Source organism: Manis pentadactyla, chromosome 8 (genome assembly GCF_030020395.1).
Source record: "Manis pentadactyla isolate mManPen7 chromosome 8, mManPen7.hap1, whole genome shotgun sequence".
Classification (NCBI taxonomy): Eukaryota; Metazoa; Chordata; class Mammalia; order Pholidota; family Manidae; genus Manis; species Manis pentadactyla.
Genome location: NC_080026.1, coordinates 67,906,989 through 67,924,697, shown reverse-complemented (window position 1 = coordinate 67,924,697; position 17,709 = coordinate 67,906,989). Strand labels below are relative to the sequence as shown.

Below are 17,709 nucleotides of genomic sequence, written 5' to 3'. Positions count from 1 at the left end.
TAGTTCGCTTCATTAAAAGGTTGTTGAGAGAATTATTAGTAGTTGTAAATTGAGAGATCTGATAACTGAAACATAGTAGGCATTCAATTATCAGTGGCTGCTACTGTCATTTCAGCTAAGTGTTAAATAAGGAGCAGCAGTTTTTACTTACATAATCAGCCATATAAGCTCATTTTTGTTTGAAACCTTCAGGTTTAATCTTCCTTAGTCCCGTCATTTTTTTATTTGAGAAAATCTAGATTCATACAGTAGTGATGTGTCGTGTCTGAAGACAGGGTAGGCTGATGATAGAAATTGGCTTCTGATTCAATAGTACATTTTCTGTTTGAACATTTAACACTTACACACAAGGTCAAATGCATAGTGGAAAACAAAGGAATAAAGTACTAATTTTAAATCATGGGTATCTTATTTAGTTTTAAATCTATTCAGCTTAAAATTTTAGTTGAGAAAGAAGTGACTGGCAGCTCTGCTCAACTTTATTTCTTGGTTCCTTTTAGGTTTTATGTTTAGATTCCTGTGGGTAGAGACCAAATGTTAGAGTTCCCGGTGGTGATCAAAACCAAATTCATTATATATGCTCAGTAAAGGCTAGTTGACTGAAATGTGGCTCCTCTGCTAGTAATGATGGTTAGTGGAAATATTCTGTTAAAGTCATGTAAATTGTTTTATCTCATTTTGGACTACTTTTCTCTATTTCTGTGGATACTCGCCTGCCTTCTGAAAAGAAACTTCTCTTTGCTAAGACTGCAGCAAGTAAGTGGAGGATTCTTTCTGGATATGAGATCCTTAGAACTCTCTTGAGGCAGAAAAGAGATTCCATGATTGAAATATCCAGACATAGAGCTCATGCCTTAATTTAACTACAATTAGGAGGTAAACTCTAGCTTATAGTATTTCTCTGCTTGCTTGTTTGGGGAGAAGATTTTCTGATCAGGAGCTTCAGAGTCAAAGGAAAGAGGAGGTAGAAAAGGTGGGAAATAGTTAAAGTTATGTGAAATATCTACTTTGAGTCAGTCATTGTACTAGCTATCCTCTGTACCTCTTTTGTGGCTGGATTTATTGCCCTGAAGCAAGAAGCATGTTTAAATGTCAGCCAGTAAGACCAGGCCACTTCTAAGAATGAGAGAAGTAGCATAATTCAGGAGAGAATAAGTGAATTGAAAACTAGTGAAAGGTACCATAAAAATAGAAAGCTGGTTTTTTTGAGACACTTTATGAAAAACTATGCATCTTTTAATGGCTTTTTTCAGTCATTATGACCTCTGAGATTTTAGATAGTACACACTAATCAATTAGACTTTTTGTTTATTCAGTTAAAACAAAATTATGAGAAGAAAATTGGAGAATCTTTTCAGGATACCTTTAAATTCTCCAAAATACTAATAGAAGTTAAAAGCTGAATGAGTTGAAAATTTTACATACCCACCTTATAATTTTTTCCCTTTTAATTTTACTAAACTTTAAAAAGTTCATTCTGATAACATACACATAATTTTTAAAAACGTATGTGGTATTCAGAGGCTTAAAAAAGAGTATTCTGTCCCTCTCCCCACCTTAGTTCAATATCACCCTTTTCTAATCTGAACAGGTTACTGTCTGAAAAAGTTTCTCTAGAGCTGTCATGCAGGAAATTACTTTTGTCATATTCTGGGATTGGGTCCACTATTTTCTGAATAACATATCTTCTCTTTTCTTGGTTTATGCCTTCATTTTGATAGAGTATATCCTCAGTTCACTTCCTAAGAGAGGTGAAATGGATGGTAAATTTTTAAAATTACTCTATTACTGAAAATCTCTGTTGTCTACTCTCATTTTGACTGATATTAATAGTTTGGCTGGGGTGGAATAGTTGGTTAGACTGAAAGTGAGTTTTTCCGTAGAAATTTGAATGCATTGCTTTTCCAGAATCCAGTTTAGCCACTGAGAAAAGCCAATGGCATTCTGATCCAATTTACATTGTTTTGCTTGTTCTTAATAAATGATTTTCATTTGTTTTTAGCTTTCTACAACTTCACAATGATGTCCTGGGATTTGAGTTTTGTTGTAGTTTTTGTTCTTTTTTTCCACTTAGTATATGAGTAATTCAAGGGTTTTTTTTGAAATTCATTTAGCTTGAAATTTTCTTAAGTTATTTCTGTTTTTTTTAATTCCATTTTCTCTGTGTCTTTCTGGAATTCTTGGCAGTCACAAACTAGAACTTCTGAGTTCTTTCTCTTTTCTTTTTTTTTTCTTTTACATTTTCCTTTTCTTTGGGTTTGTTCATGTTTTCTGGTATATTTCCTCAACTTCTTGTTCCAGCTCTCTGTTACTTGTCTTGGCAATTATGTATTTAATATCCAGGAACTCTTTATATCATTCCTTATTCATATAATTCAGTTCTTATTTTGTCAATGAATGTATTAAGAAAAATGTTTCTGATATTTTTGTTAAGATTTCTCAGGTTCCTTGCATTATCTCTCTCTCGCTAAATGAATGGCCATTTTATTTTTTATGTTTATTTTGGTTTCTCCTTCTTTTGGAATGTTGCTTCAAATATCTAAAGTTCTTTGTTGTTTACAAATATTTTAGGTTGAAGAAATAAAGGGTTAATTCGGGATGCTTTGTAAATGGACTGGGCTTATAACTGGCTCACTTCATTTTAAGGTGCCAAATGGATGTCGATAGAACCTCAAAATCTACTAGATGGAGGGTTTTCCTCCTGAGATTGTTGCAGTTTCTCTAGAGAAGAAACCTGATTTTTTACTTGAAATAGAGTCTATTCTTGTCTTATGCAGACTTTGAATTGATTCCCATATTTTTAACTCTGATGGATCATAGGTACTTTTTATGTATTTAGTATTTTGACCCTCTTTGGGGTTTTGCAGGGCAAATTGGTTCCTTTTTTATCTGTATTCCCGATCCACACACACATAGTTGCATCTTCCTCCAGTCCTTAAATCACTTATTAAAGTTTTTGCCTGCTATGTCATCCCCAAATTCTCTTTATCATTTATAGTTTATATATATTTTAAATTACTATCATTTTAGTAAGACTAAGAGAAAGAGAAGATAAAAATGTTTGTAATCAAAAGCCCCCTGGTTTTTGAAAGTATAGAGAAAAATATTTTAAAAATTAGTTACATGAATGTGTCCTTATGAAACTTCATTGTGTCACAGCCCATAATTTGACTTATTCCTTGCACACTGTTGTTTGTTGGATTTGTAGTGTACTCAAGACTCCAAGGATAGTAAGTCATAAATTTAAATTGGAAATAATGAAATAATCACTTAATCAGTAGAACATTAAATCATCAATAAACTTGCTGAGAAATGTTTGTGACATTTTATAAAGAAACCTGCAAAACTTTGTATAAAAGATTGAAAGAAAATGCCTATATTCTATAGGAAGGCTAAATATTGTGAAGAGTCAACTTAATCCATGCTTTTAATATAATCAAGGCAGCTACCTTATAGTCTAGGAGAAAATACAAATATTAAATAATTATAAAAATGATGTGTTACAAAGGGCAAAGATAAGACACAGTCTGAATGTATGATTGAAACCTATAATTTCTTCACAGTACTGTTTATAGATGTAGTACAATTTCTATCCAAAATCACAACAGCTTTAATTTTGGTATTCATCAATATGACTTCGAAATTATTAACACCTAACAGGTTTGTGTACATTAAGAAACACACAAAGACAAGGGAGAGTACCCTTTAGAGCAGGGTTTACTATTGACATGAACAGAAATACAGAGCAGTGGAAAAGAATAGAAAACCGAGAAATACTTGCTGAAGTATACTAAAAAGCATTTGGACACAAGGTCTTAAAGAGTAAATATTGAGAAAAACTCAGTAAAATAGAAGCAGTTATTTAGCTTTTTTTTAATACTATGATAAATTCAGATGGTTTGAAGAGTTGAATATTTTTTTAGGTGTGGAAAAATTGGAAGAATTCACAACTAATATTTTTAAGTGATAAAAGAAACCTATTGAAAAGGATGTCCTAATTCATGTATATGAAAATTAAGTGCTTAGGTTTAACAAAAAAATACAATTTACAGTAGTAATTTGTAAGTAATATTTGCTTAGAATATTGTAGAGTCTATTCATATATAACAACATCCTGCTCAACTTGAATGCTAGGTAGGTTTTTCTGTTTAAAAATGTCTTTGTCCCAGTCATCTGTTAGGATCACCTCATCTCTGAAGCATATATTGGAAATCAGGTAGTACAAGTCTGTATTTTTTAAATCTCCTCAAATATATCTTGAATCACTGATTTTAAATCCTGTAGGTGAATTACTTAAAAATTATTCTCAGTTCACATTTTAGAGAATGTGTGATATCATGGGTTCATTCATCCATATACTTTGGTTTTTAAAAAAGCAACTTTTTGAAAAAAAAATTTTTGATCAATCTATCCTCTCCCTCTACTCCCTTTCTTAGGATGCCTCTTGTGATTGTGTTGTAGCATATCTGAAACACAGGTATCTTTGTTGACATCACTGATGATGCTTGTCAACAGAGATTGGTCAACGCTGCCAAACTTTTTCGTTAGTCATTTCAAGTATCCATGTCAATTGCAGCTGCTCTAGAACTCATAGGAAGATCCCAGTTTTTACAAATTCGTGGAAGAACCACCTGGGTAAGATGGAGTTTGTTATAGGTTTTTTCAGCAAGTTACTATGTGGAAGAGTTATAATATTAGAACAAAAGCTTATCTTTACACTGTTAAAAAAGAAAAGTGGAAGATGGTTTGCTGACAGTAGTCCCCTAATGCTCTTAGAGTAGAGGAAGATTTATCTATCTTTTTGAATCTTTAATGAGATGCTAATGACACAAGAATTAATTCTTTAAGGTTAATTGCATTCAGAATTCAAAAATCCTAACTGAAACCCATAGAAACTGCTAAGACACTTCACTCACTAAAGCAGACCAGAATACTTGGGCAATCAGTTAACTATGAATTGCTTATTTTTGTGCCATGGTATTTTGTAGTTTTTATATTATTTTTGCATCTATGCATTTATAAATGTGTTTATGCAAAATTATTAGAATAGAGCACAGCACTGGTCAATAAATGTTAACTCCTTAGTATGTGTAACATGAAGCATGAACATTGCATGCATGATGATTATTTAGTGTTTTATAAAATAGAAGGTTTTTGTCCATTTTATGTCTCCCCTGCTTAATGCTTAAAGAAGCTTTTCTCAAAGTGTTTCCTAATTTGGGCTTGGACTCTTCATCTTAGTCAGTATTTAACAGAACCTACTACCATTGGTTAGTGTCCAGAGTTATTTGGAGAGAAGATGGCTTTACGAGTTGATTTAGTTGGAGGTTATATATTCATGATCTTGAAGCTCTTGTTCTTTGATGGAAATAATAGCATTTTCCCTCTTCTGCCTAAATCTAGACTGCTTGACAGTTAAAAAATAAAATGGGAAGTTTTTTTTCTCTAAGATATAACAATAGCTAAACATTAATAACTCCCTACTGTCTTGGGCTATACTATAAAATAATTTTATTTAGAATACCTTTCTTTCAATTTTCAAAAATACTTGTTCAGTATATATGAGGCTTTCATTTTTTAATTGATTTGTAATCTTAGTGTATTATAATAAAGGATGGTATCTATATGATACAAATTTTCTGGAATGTGTTGATATTTCCTTTGTGTTCCACAGCAGCAGTTGAAAAACTTTTCCTTAGAAAGCTACATCATGAATTTTTAGCCTTTTCAGGCAAAAAGCAAAAATTGAGGCTTCTGTGTAGATATTTATAAGGTTATTTTAAATACAACCATTTAAAAATAAAAGAAACATTCTTAGCTCATAGACTATAGTAAAAAGAGGCAACCAGCTGGGTTTGTCCTGTACACCGTAGTTTTTAGCTACTGGTTTAGAGAATAGTCAATTTTTGTGTCTGTTCTATGTTTGAAAAGAATATATAGAGGAATTAAAGATAGCGGCATGAGAGATGACACAGAGGCTTCCTCCTAAAACCGCATATAATACAAAAATACAATTAATACAACTAATCCTGAAAGTGCAACAGGAAAGAGGACTGCGCCAGACTGCATACACCTGGAGAAAAGAGCAGACCTCACAGAACAGGGTAACATACCAAAGCTGTGGCCCAGTGGGACCCAAGCCCTTCCCCCACCCCAGCTCAGGAGCAGGAAGAAGAGAAATGGAGTGGGGAGGGAGTGGAGGCCTGGAGCTGCTGAATACCTAACTCTGGAGATCTGCTGTGGGAGCACAAACCTACATTTCATGGTGCTTTCATGATACTCTCGTGATTAGGAGATTGGAAAGCTAAGACAGGCAGAATTCCTGGAGAGACTGAGATTCCAGCCACTTGTGGAAAGCAGGGATCCATATCTGGCTGCTCTGGGACAAAAGAAAGGCAGGCAGTTTGAGAGAATTCCTAACAAGGAAGCCCTTAGCAAGAGGGCTGCTAAGGGGGCAAGGATTGCACAGAGCTTACTGCTCAGGAGAAAGGACAGGTAGACAAAATCATCTGGGTGCACTCTGCCCAGCAGGTTGGGAGCTTTCATGATTTGCAGGTGCTTCAGCTCCCTGGCTGGCTACACAGCCCCAAGGACTCCCCCTTGATACGCAGCCTACTGCGCCTATCTCCTGGCCAGCCCCACCTGGCCAGCAAACCAGAAAACCCTACCCTGGCATTAGGCCAGCAAGAGGGAAGATCTGTCTACAGCAACTACAAACACAAAGCGTAGAGGCTTATACCTGTGTGCTCAGCCCACGGGTTCAGGCAGTGGAGACAGGCATAGCAGCTGGGAAGCAGGAAACAGTGCTTTCATCCCCCCAGGCACCAATACCACTCCCCTATGACTTGTGACGTTGCTTCAGAGGCTGAGCAACTCCAGAGGGTAGAGCTTCTGGACACTAGAGGGCACCATATACAAATATGAAATGCCAAAGGAACCTGGTCCAGAGTAAAATTAATATAACTCCAGAGAAAAATTTAAATGACATGGACCTTACGACTCTCTCTGAAAGGGAGTTCAAAATAAAAATCATCAACATGCTAATGGAGGTACAGAAGGATATCTAAGAACTCAGGAATAAATTCAGGTCAGAGATCCAATCACTGAAGAGCACAATGGAGGGTTTTAAAAGCAGATTAGATACGGTGGAGGAGACAATAAATGAAATAGAAACTAGAGAAGAGGAATACAAAGAAGCTGAGGCACAGAGAAAAAAGGATCACCAAGAATGAAAGAATACTGAGAGAACTGTGTGACCAATTCAAACAGAACAATATTCGCATTATAGGGGTACCAGAAGAAGAACAGAGAGAAAAGGGGATAGAAAGAGTCTTTGAGGAGGTAATTGCTGAAAACTTCCCCAATCTGGGGAAGGAGATAGTGTCTCAGGCCGTGGAGGTGCACACATCTCCCAACACAAGGGACCAAGGAAGACAACACCAAGACATATAGTAATTAAAATGGGAAAGATCAAAGACAAAGACAGACTGTTAAAAGCAGCCAGAGGCAGAAATAAGATCACATACAAAGGAAAGCCCATCAGGCTAACATCACACTTCTTGGTAGAAACCTTACAGGCCAGAAGGGAGTGCCATGATGTATTTAATGCCATGAAGCAGAAGGGCCTGGAACCAAGATTACTTTGTCCGGCAAGATTATCATTTAAATTTGAAGGAGGGATTAAACAATTTCCAGATAAGCAAAAGCTGAGAGAATTTACCTCCCAGAAGCCATCTCTACAGTGTATTATGGAGGGACTGCTATAGATGGAAATGTTCCTAAGGTTGAATAGCTGTCACAAGAGGTAATAAAACCACCATAAAGCAAGTAGAACAGGTAATTACTAAGCAAATACAAAATTAAATTAACTATCCCCAAAGTAAATCAAGGGATAGACAAAGAGTGCAGAATATGATATCTAATATATAAAGAATGGACAAGGAAGAAAAAGGAGAAAAAGAAAAGAACCTTTAAATTGTGTTTGTATTAGCATATTAAGTGAGTTAATTTAGATTCTTAGTAAGTAAGTTAACCTTGAACCTTGGTAACCACAAATCTAAAGCCTGCAATGGCAATAACTACATACTGGTAATCACCCTAAATATAAATGGACTGAATGCACCAATCAAAAGACATAGTCACTGAACGGATAAAGAAACAAGACCCATCTATAAGCTGCCTACAAGAGACTCACTTTAAACCCAACGACGTATACAGACTTAAAGTGAAAGGATGGAAAAACATATTTCTTGCTACTAACCAGGAGAAAAAAGCAGGAGTTGCAGTACTTGTATCAGACAAAATAGACTTCAAAACAAAGAAAGTCACAAGAGACAAAGAAGAACATTACATAATGATGAAGGGGTCAATCCAACAAGAAGATATAATCATTATAAATATCTATGTGCCCTACACAGGAGCACCTACATATTTAAAACAAATACTGACAGAATTAAAAGGGGAAATAGAATGCAGTGCATTCATTCTAGGAGACTTCAACACTCCACTCACTCCAAAGGACAGATCAACCAGGTAGAAAATAAACAAGGAGACACAGGCACTGAATAACACATTAGAACAGATGGACCTAACAGACATCTACAGAACGCTATATCTGAAAGTAGCAGAATGCACATTCTTCTCAAGTACACATGGAACATTTTCAAGAACAGATCATAGGCCACAAAAAGACCCTCAGTAAATTCAAAAAGATTGAAATCGTATCAACCAGTTTCTCAGACCACAAAGGTATGAAAATAGAAATAAATTACGCAAAGAAAATGAAAAATCCCACAAACACATGGAGGCTTCACAACATGCTCCTAAATAATCAGTAGATCAATGACCAAATAAAAACAGAGATCAAGCAATATATGGAGACAAATGACAACAATAATTCAACACTGTAAAATGTGTGGGACACAGTGAAGGCCATGCTAAGAGGAAAGTATATTGCAATACAGGACTACCTCAGGAAAGAAGAAGAATCCCATATGAACAGTCTCAACTCACAGTTAATGAAACTAGGAAAAGAACAACAAATGAGGCCCAAAGTCAGTAGAAGGAGGGACATAATAAAGATTAGAGCATAAATAAATAAAATCGAGAAGAATAAAACAATAGAAAGAATCAATGAAAGCAGAAGCTGGTTCTTCAAGAAAATAAACAAAATAGATAACCCCCTAGCCGGACTTATGAAGAAAAAAAGAGAGTCTACACACATAAACAGGATCAGAAATGAGAAAGGAAAAATCACAACAGACACCACAGAAATACAAAGAATTATTAGAGAATACTATGAAAAATTATATGCTAACAAACTGAATAATCTAGAAGAAATGGACAACTTTCTAGAACAATACAACCTTCCAAGGCTGACCCAGGAAGAAACAGAAAATCTGAACAGACCAATTACCAGCAACAAAACTGAACTGGTAATCAAAAACCTACCTAAGAACAAAGGCTCTGTACCAAATGGCTTCACCGCTGAATTTTATCAAACATTTAGTGAAGGCCTAATACCAATTCTCCTTAAAGTTTTCCAAAGAGTAGAAGAAGAGGGAATACTTCCAAACTCATTCTATGAGGCCAGCATCACTCTAATACCAAAACCAGGCAAAGACACCACAAAAAATGCAAATTACAGACCAATATCCCTCATGAACATAGATGCAAAAATACTCAACAAAATATTAGCAAACTGAATTCAGAAACCCATCAGAAAGATCATCCATCATGATCAAGTAGGATTTATTCCAGGGATGCAAGGATGGTACAATATTAGAAAATCCATCAACATCATCCACTGCATCAACAAAAAGAAGGACAAAAACCACATGATCATCTCCATAGATGCGGAAAAGGCATTTGACAAAATTCAACATCCATTCATGATAAAAACTCTCAACAAAATGGTTATAGAGGGCAAATACCTCAACATATTAAAGGCCATATATGCCAAACCCACAGCCAACATTATACTTAGCAGCAAGAAGCTGAAAGCTTTTCCTTTAAGATCGGGAACAAGACAAGGATGCCCAGTCTCCCCACTTTTATTCAACATAGTACTGAAGGTCCTAGCCTCACAATCAGACAACACAAAGAAATAAAAGCCATCCAGATTGGCAAGGAAGAAGTCACACTGTCCCTGTTTGCAGATGACTCCACTCCAAAACTACTAGATCGAATATCTGAATTCAGCAAAGTTGCAAGATACAAAATTAATACTCAGAAATCTGTGGCATTCCTGTACACTAACAATGAACTGGCAGAAAGGGAAATCAGGAAAACAATTCCATTCACAGTTGCATCAAAAAGAATAAAATACCTAGGAATCAACCTAACCAAGGAAGTGAAAGACCTATACTCTGAAAAGTACAAGACACTCATGAGAGAAATTTGAAGAAGATACCAATAAATGGAAACACATCCTGTGCTCATGGATTGGAAGAATTAATATTTTCAAAATGGCATCCTGCCTAAAGCAATCTACAGATTCAATGCAATTCCTATAAAAATACCAACAGCATTCTTCAACGAATTAGAGACAATCATTTTAATATTCATATGGAACCACAAAAGCCAAATAGTCAAAGCAATCCTGAGAAGGAAAAATAAAGCTGGGGGGATTATGCCCCTCCAATTCAAGCTCTACTACAAAGCCACAGTAATCAAGACAGTTTGGTACTGGCACAAGAGCAGACCTATAGGCCAATGAAACAGACTAGAGAACCCTGATATAACCCCAACCATATATGGTCAATTAATATATGATAAAGGAGCCATGGACATACAATGGGGAAATGACAGCCTCATCAAAAGGTGGTGCTGGCAAAACTGGACAGCTACATGTAAGAGAATGAAACTGGATTATTGTTTAACCCCATACACAAAAATAAACTTGAAATGGATCAAAGACTTGAATGTATGTCATGAAACCATAAAACTCTTAGAAGACAACATAGGCAAATATCTCCTGAATATAAGCATGAGCAACTTCTTCCTGAATGCATCTCCTTAAACAAGGGAAACAAAAGAAAAATGTACTCACGGGACTACATCAAACATATGGCAAAGGACACCATCAACAGAACAAAAAGGCATTCTACAGCATGGGAGAATATATTTGTAAATGACATATCTGACAAGGGGTTAACACCCAAAATTATATATATAAAGAACTTACACACCTCAACACCCAAAAAGCAAATAACCCGATTAGCAAATGGGTGGAGGATATGAAGAGACAGTTCTCTAAAGAAATTCAGATGACCAATAGACACATGAAAAGATGCTCCACATCATTAATCATAAGGGAAATGCAAATGAAAACCACAATGAGATATCACCTCACACCAGTAAGGATGGCCAGGATCGAAAAGACTAAGAACAACAAATGCTGCTGAGGATGCAGGGAAAGGGAAACCCTCCTACACTACTGGTGGGAATGTAAACTTGTTCAACCATTGTGGAAAGCAATATGGAGGTTCCTCAAAAAACTAAAAATAGAAATACCATTTGACCCGGGAATCACACTCCTTGGAATTTACCAAAAGAATACAACTTCTCAGATTCAAAAAGACATATGCACCCCCATGTTTATCACAGCACTTTTTACAATAGCCAAGATATGGAAGCACTAAGTGTCCATCAGTAGATGAATGGGTAAGGAAAGAAGCGGTGGTACATATACACAATGGAATACTATTCAGCCATAAGAAAGAAACAAATCCTACCATTTGCAACAACATGGATGGAGCTGGAGGACATTATGCTCAGTGAAATAAGCTAAGCGGAGGAAGACAAGTGCCAAATGATTTCCCTCATTTGTGGAGTATAACAATGAAGGAAAACTGAAGGAACAAAATAGCAGCAGACTCAGAGACTCCAAATAGGAACTAGTGGTTACCAAAGGGGTGGGGTGTGGGTCGACGGGTGGGGAGAGAGGGAGAAGGGGATTGAGGGGTATTGTATTTCGTATACATGGTGTGGGGGATCACGGGGAGAACAGTGTAGCACAGAGAAAGCACATAGTAGATCTGTGGCATCTTGCAGCACTGATGGACAGTGACTGCATTGGGGTATGGATGGGGACTTGATAATATGGGTAAATGTAGTAACCACATTGTTTTTTCATGTGAAACTTTCAGTAGAGTGTATATCAGTAATACCTTAATAAAAAATTTAGAATAAAAGAAAAGAATATATAGTCTAGTTTATATGTTTCATATTCGTATGCCTATTGTATTAAGCTTTTTAATTGTATTATTTATATCATTATTACTATATTTTTGTCTTTGATCTTTGAGTTTCTGAGTAGTGTTAATTTCCTACTATAGTTTTTTCAATTTCTCTTTTTAAAGCTGTCAGTTTTTGTTTTAGTACCTTCAGGCTGTATATAAACGTTTATGATTGGCACATCTTGGTGAATTGGTCTTCTGATCACTAGTTAATGCCTTTGTTTATCCTTATTAAAACTTTTCACTTCTTTCACCTTTCCTCTTGTGTTATACTGCTATATCAGCTATATTTTTCTTGTGATTGTTGAGATTTTTCTATTTCTCTTTTTGTTCAATTTTTTTTTTTTCATTCAGGTCTTACATTTGTTTTCTGGGGAAACCATAAGAAAGTGCCACAAGCTGGGTGGCATATAACAATATAAATTTATTCTGTTAAAGTTGTGTAGGCAGAAAATCTGAAGTAAAGGTATTGTCAGGGCCATGTGCTCTCTAAAGTCTCCAGAAGAGGACTGTTTCTTTTCTCTCTAGCTTCTGGTGATTACAGGCAATCCTGGGCATTCTTTGGCTTTTAGGTGCATCACTCCAGTCTCTGCCTCCTTCTTCAATTTGACCTTTACATGGCCTGTGTATCCAAATTTTTCTCTTCTTGCAAGGACATCAGCCATGTTGAATTTAGGCCCTACTTCTATCCTGAGCTCAATTTGGTTATATCTGCAAAGACCCAATTTCCAAATGAAGTCACATTCACAAGTTCTAGGTTAGCATGAATGTCTAGGAGGATGCTACAACCTAATACACTTCTATTGAAGTCTAATTTACATCCAGTAAAATGTAGCCTTTTTTTATTGTATAGTTCTGTGAGCTTTGACAAAACCATAAATTTTTTTTTCTTTTATGGTCAGTTTCTGCACCCACTGCAACCACTGATCTGTTTCATGTCTCTGTAGTTTTGCTTCAAGACTATCACATGAATGGAATCATATATTATATAGCCTTTTGAGTCTGGCCTTTTTCATTTACCATATGCATTTTAAATTAATTCATGCTGTTCCATGTATCAGTAATGTGTTTCTGTTTATTGCTGAGTAGTATTCCATTATATGCATGTTCCATAGTTTATTTATCCATTTACCAGTTGAAAGATATTTGTGTCACTTTTCAGTTTTTGGCAGTTATGAGTAAAGTCACTATAAACATTCATGCCCAGATTTTCATGTGCACATCTTTTCATTTCTCTTGGGTAGATACCTAAGGGTGGGATTGCTGAGTTATATGGTAAATATATATTAACTTTCTAAGAAACTGCCAAACTGTTTTCCAAAGTGTCTATATGATTTTGTATTCCCATTTCCAGGTGTTCTGCATCGTTGCCCCCCTTCGTATCAATATTTTTCAAAACCCTTCTCATAAGTGTGCAGTAGTATCTTATTGCAGTTTTAATTTGCGTTTGCCTAATGACTCATAGTATTGACTGTCTCGTGATATGCTTATTTGCCATTCGTGTATCTTCTTTGGTAAGGTATTCTTATGCCTATTAACACAAATGTCTGCTTTTGTACTGATTTTTGGTAGTTCTTTCTTTATATATAAGTCCTTTATCAGGTAGGTAAATGGTGAAACAAATGAAGATAAAAAAACTAAAATTAACTTTTGGAGCAACTATGTACAAATGTGAGTTAATGAAGTTAGTTAAAAACTGTAGACCTTCATATTACCATTTTTGTTGCTGTTGTTTAAAAAACAGCTAACAATTTATAAATGCTCTCTTATAAATAAGGCACTATGCTCATATTTTATCTTAAGTATTGCAAATTTTTTTCCCAGTTCATAGCTTCTCTTTTCATTCTGTTAATAGTGTTTTTAAAGAGGAGAAGTTTTGCTCATGAAGTCAAATATATCCTTTGTTTTTTTATTAACATGTTTTTGGTACCATATCTAAGAAATCTTTGTCCAATCCAAGGTCACAACAGTTTCCTATATTTATCTGGAGAAATTTTATAGTTTAAAGCATAACATTTATCCTAACAGTCTTTTTTGAGAATTTTTGTATACAGTGTGAGGTATGACTAAACTTTATTGTATATGGATATTCTAGCACCATTTGCTTAAAAGACTACCCTTCTCTATTAACTTGCCCTTGTACTTTTGTAAAAAATGCCTTTGAGCATATTTGTGTGGGTCTTACTTCTGAATTCTATCCTGTTCCTTTGATCACTGTTTGTCCTTCTGCCAGCATCACACTTTTGATTACTGTAGCTTTATATTAAGTCTTGAAGTATGACTCCTTCAACTTTTTTTTTCTTTTCAAAATTGACTATTTTAGCTCTTTTTCCTTACTATATAAATTTTAGAAGCACCCTTTCTATTTCTCAAAAAATTTGGCTGGGATTTGGGTTAGGAGGGTACTGATCTATAGTTGAATTTGGAATAGGATTGATATTTCCAACATTGAGTCTTTTAGTCCATTAATTATTTCAATAACATTTTCTTTTCTCTGACTTATTTTAAGAATGCAGTATATAATACATATAAACATACAAATATGTGTTGATCAACTCTATGTTATTGGTAAGGCTTACAGTCTATATTAGGCTATTACTGGTTAAGTTTTTGAGAGTGAAAGTTATTTAAGGATTTTCAATTGCACAGGATTTTGGTGCCCCTAACTTTTATATTGTTCAAGGGTCAACTGTATATCTCTCCATTTACTTAGGTCATCTGATTATTTCACTTATTTTTTTTAAGATAGATAATCTATATTTCATTAGATTTATACCTAAATGTTTCTTTTCTTAATTTTGGATTTTGATTTTTTCCTTCATTTTTGTTTTGTTTTATGGATTTTGGTTTATTGTAGAGGGCAACCTGGTATTCTTTGCCATAGAAATATGTTTTTATTTATTTACTTTGTGTTTTGTGACTTTCCTAAATTCATGTGTTAATTCTAGTAGTCGCATTGTAGATATTTTGGGATTTTGGGATTTTCTGCACCAAAAGTTATACTGCCTGAATGGAGAGTTTAATTCTTCCTTTCCTACTTGTCTTTTTTTTCCCCCCTTGCCTTATTGTACTCATTAGTAATGCCAGTGCCTTGTTCCTGGTTTTAGGGGTAAAACATTCAGTCTTCCATTGTTAATGATGATGTTAATTGTTGGATTTTTTTAGATGGACTTCATCAGGTTGAGCAAATTCTCTTCTGTTCCTAGTGTGCTGAGTTTTTATCATGAATGTATGATGAATTTTCTGAGAAACTTTATCTTCAGTGGTTGGGATAATCATATAGATCTTTTATCTCTTGATACGGTGAATGACATTGCTTTTCAATTCTTGATCCAACTTTACATTCCAAGGATCAACTGCACTTGTTCATGATGTGTCTTCCTTGTTATATATTATAGTTGAATTTAATTGACAGATTTTTTTGTTATGGGTTTTGTGTGTCTGTAGTCTTCTTATACTGTCTTTGGTATCCGAGAAATGCTGACTGCAATAATTGACATAGTTTTTTAATTAACTTGATTTCTGTTTTCTCTAAGAGATTGTATAAAACATACTGTTTCTTTAAATGCTGGAAGAATTTTCCAGGAAAACATTTGGCCTCCAGTATTTCTTATGTGGAATGTTTAAACTATGAATTCATTTATTAATCATCATATAACCTATAAAATACATGTTTTCTTTTTCATTTTGGGTGAGTTTTGATAGTTTGTGAGTTTGTTTGTTTTTTCTCTTTTCAGTTCATTGCATGAAGGAGTTACACTAGTCCAAGTTAAAAGCACCCTAAATAGTTACATTATACAGGCTGTGAGGATTTTAAACTTGTGACAAGGGACAGAGGGAAATTCTACTCATTGCATGGAAATCCTCACTCAACCTTCAGTGAACCAAAAGCACTTAAAATTCATGAACCTTCAGCTGCCAGTCCTTAACTAGTCCAGTCTCTGCCAGTAACTGGCATATGTTCTTGAACTGGTCATCCTGTAGCTGAATTACTTCTGCATGTTCTGGATGCTCAATTACAGTACCACTGCAGGCAAATTTCTTCTTAAAAGCCTTAACTAGTTTCTTTTTATGGTAATGATCAGGGATCCCTTGGACAGTAGTAAGGGTCTTCCTGCCATTTCTCTGTTGAATTCTTACATGGATATAACCCTCATGGAATTAGGAAGTACAACCTCACCCTTACTTGCATCAGCAAAGTGGTTGAAAGGATGGAGGTTCTGGATAGCGGACGTAAGATTCTATTCCTTTCCTTAGGTGGGAACGAAGTGTCAAAAAGCGAGGGGCTCAAGGGGGAGGCTGCTGAGTCCTCATTGGTGGCTCAGTGACTGGGGATAGTTTGTGGGTTTTGAGTAGTTTCTTCATTTCATATAAATTGTCCAGTTTGTATATACTGAGTCACTCATTGTATTATTGCCTTATTTGCTTTTAATGCCTGAAGCGTCTGTAACAATATCTCTGCCTTCATTCCTGATACATGTCTTCTGCATACTGACATATGTCTGATTTGTGCCTTCTGTCTTCTGCTCTTTGGTTTTGCTAGTGGTTTTGCAACTGTAAAAGGTTAAAGAATCTGTTCTGGTTTCACTGATTTTTCTCTATTTCTTGAATTTAATTTCATTAATTTTTGCTCTTAATTATTTTCTTTTTTCTGCTTGTTCTAGGTTTATTTTGCTCCAGTTAAGGATTTGATACCTTTGCTTTAATAAACATCTCATATGATAACTTTCCCACTAAGCACTGCTTTGGTTGCAATCCAAAATTTTTTTTATATTCATAGAAAATCTCCCAGTTTTATTTCAATGCATACTCTAATATATGAGAGTAATTTTATCATTTTAAAACGTCTGTATTCAAGATCTACAGAGGAAAGTTATTAATTCAGAAATAGTATATGCCTTATATAAGCTTCTTGATATGCTCTTAATACATATACTTTTTGTATTGCAGTATTTCTGATGTTCAATATTATATTGGTTTCAAGTACAGAACATAGTGATTCAGCAGTTATCAATATTATTAAATGCTCACTCCAACTAGTGTGGTTACTATCTGTCAACATAGAATGATGTTAAACAACTGTTGACTGTATGTATTCTCTATGCTGTACTTTGATCCCTGTGATTAATTTATATTATGATTGAGATTTTGTGCCTCTTTATCCCCTTCACCTATTTTACAGGCAAACAATCTGATTAGGTTCAGGCTACAAGTTCCAACTAGCCACCTTTGGATTGTGGTTGTAATGTGTTCTATTTTCAAAGTCATCGCCATGCTCACCAGATCTGTTCTGAATGTACACACACCTTCCAGAATCTAGTTTGTAACCTGGGTGATGATCATAGTTTATTTTTTAGTCTACTTCTCAAAATCTTTGATAAGCCAGTTAGGATCAGATCCAAGCAAGTGCTGCTCAGGAACAAGCCTAGAAATTTACATACAACTTTCTGAGTTACTTTCTGACCTCTGT

At 35.0% G+C, this 17,709-nt stretch overlaps 1 protein-coding gene and 1 pseudogene across 9 annotated transcripts in view; one reads left to right on the top strand and one right to left on the bottom strand.

The window, feature by feature from the left end:
• CCSER2 (coiled-coil serine rich protein 2) overlaps positions 1 to 17,709 on the top strand; it is a 241,121-nt gene that overhangs the window by 165,022 nt on the left and 58,390 nt on the right. The gene's annotated exons all lie outside the window — the stretch shown is intronic.
• LOC118911666 (eukaryotic translation initiation factor 1-like) lies at positions 14,793 to 16,707 on the bottom strand (annotated as a pseudogene).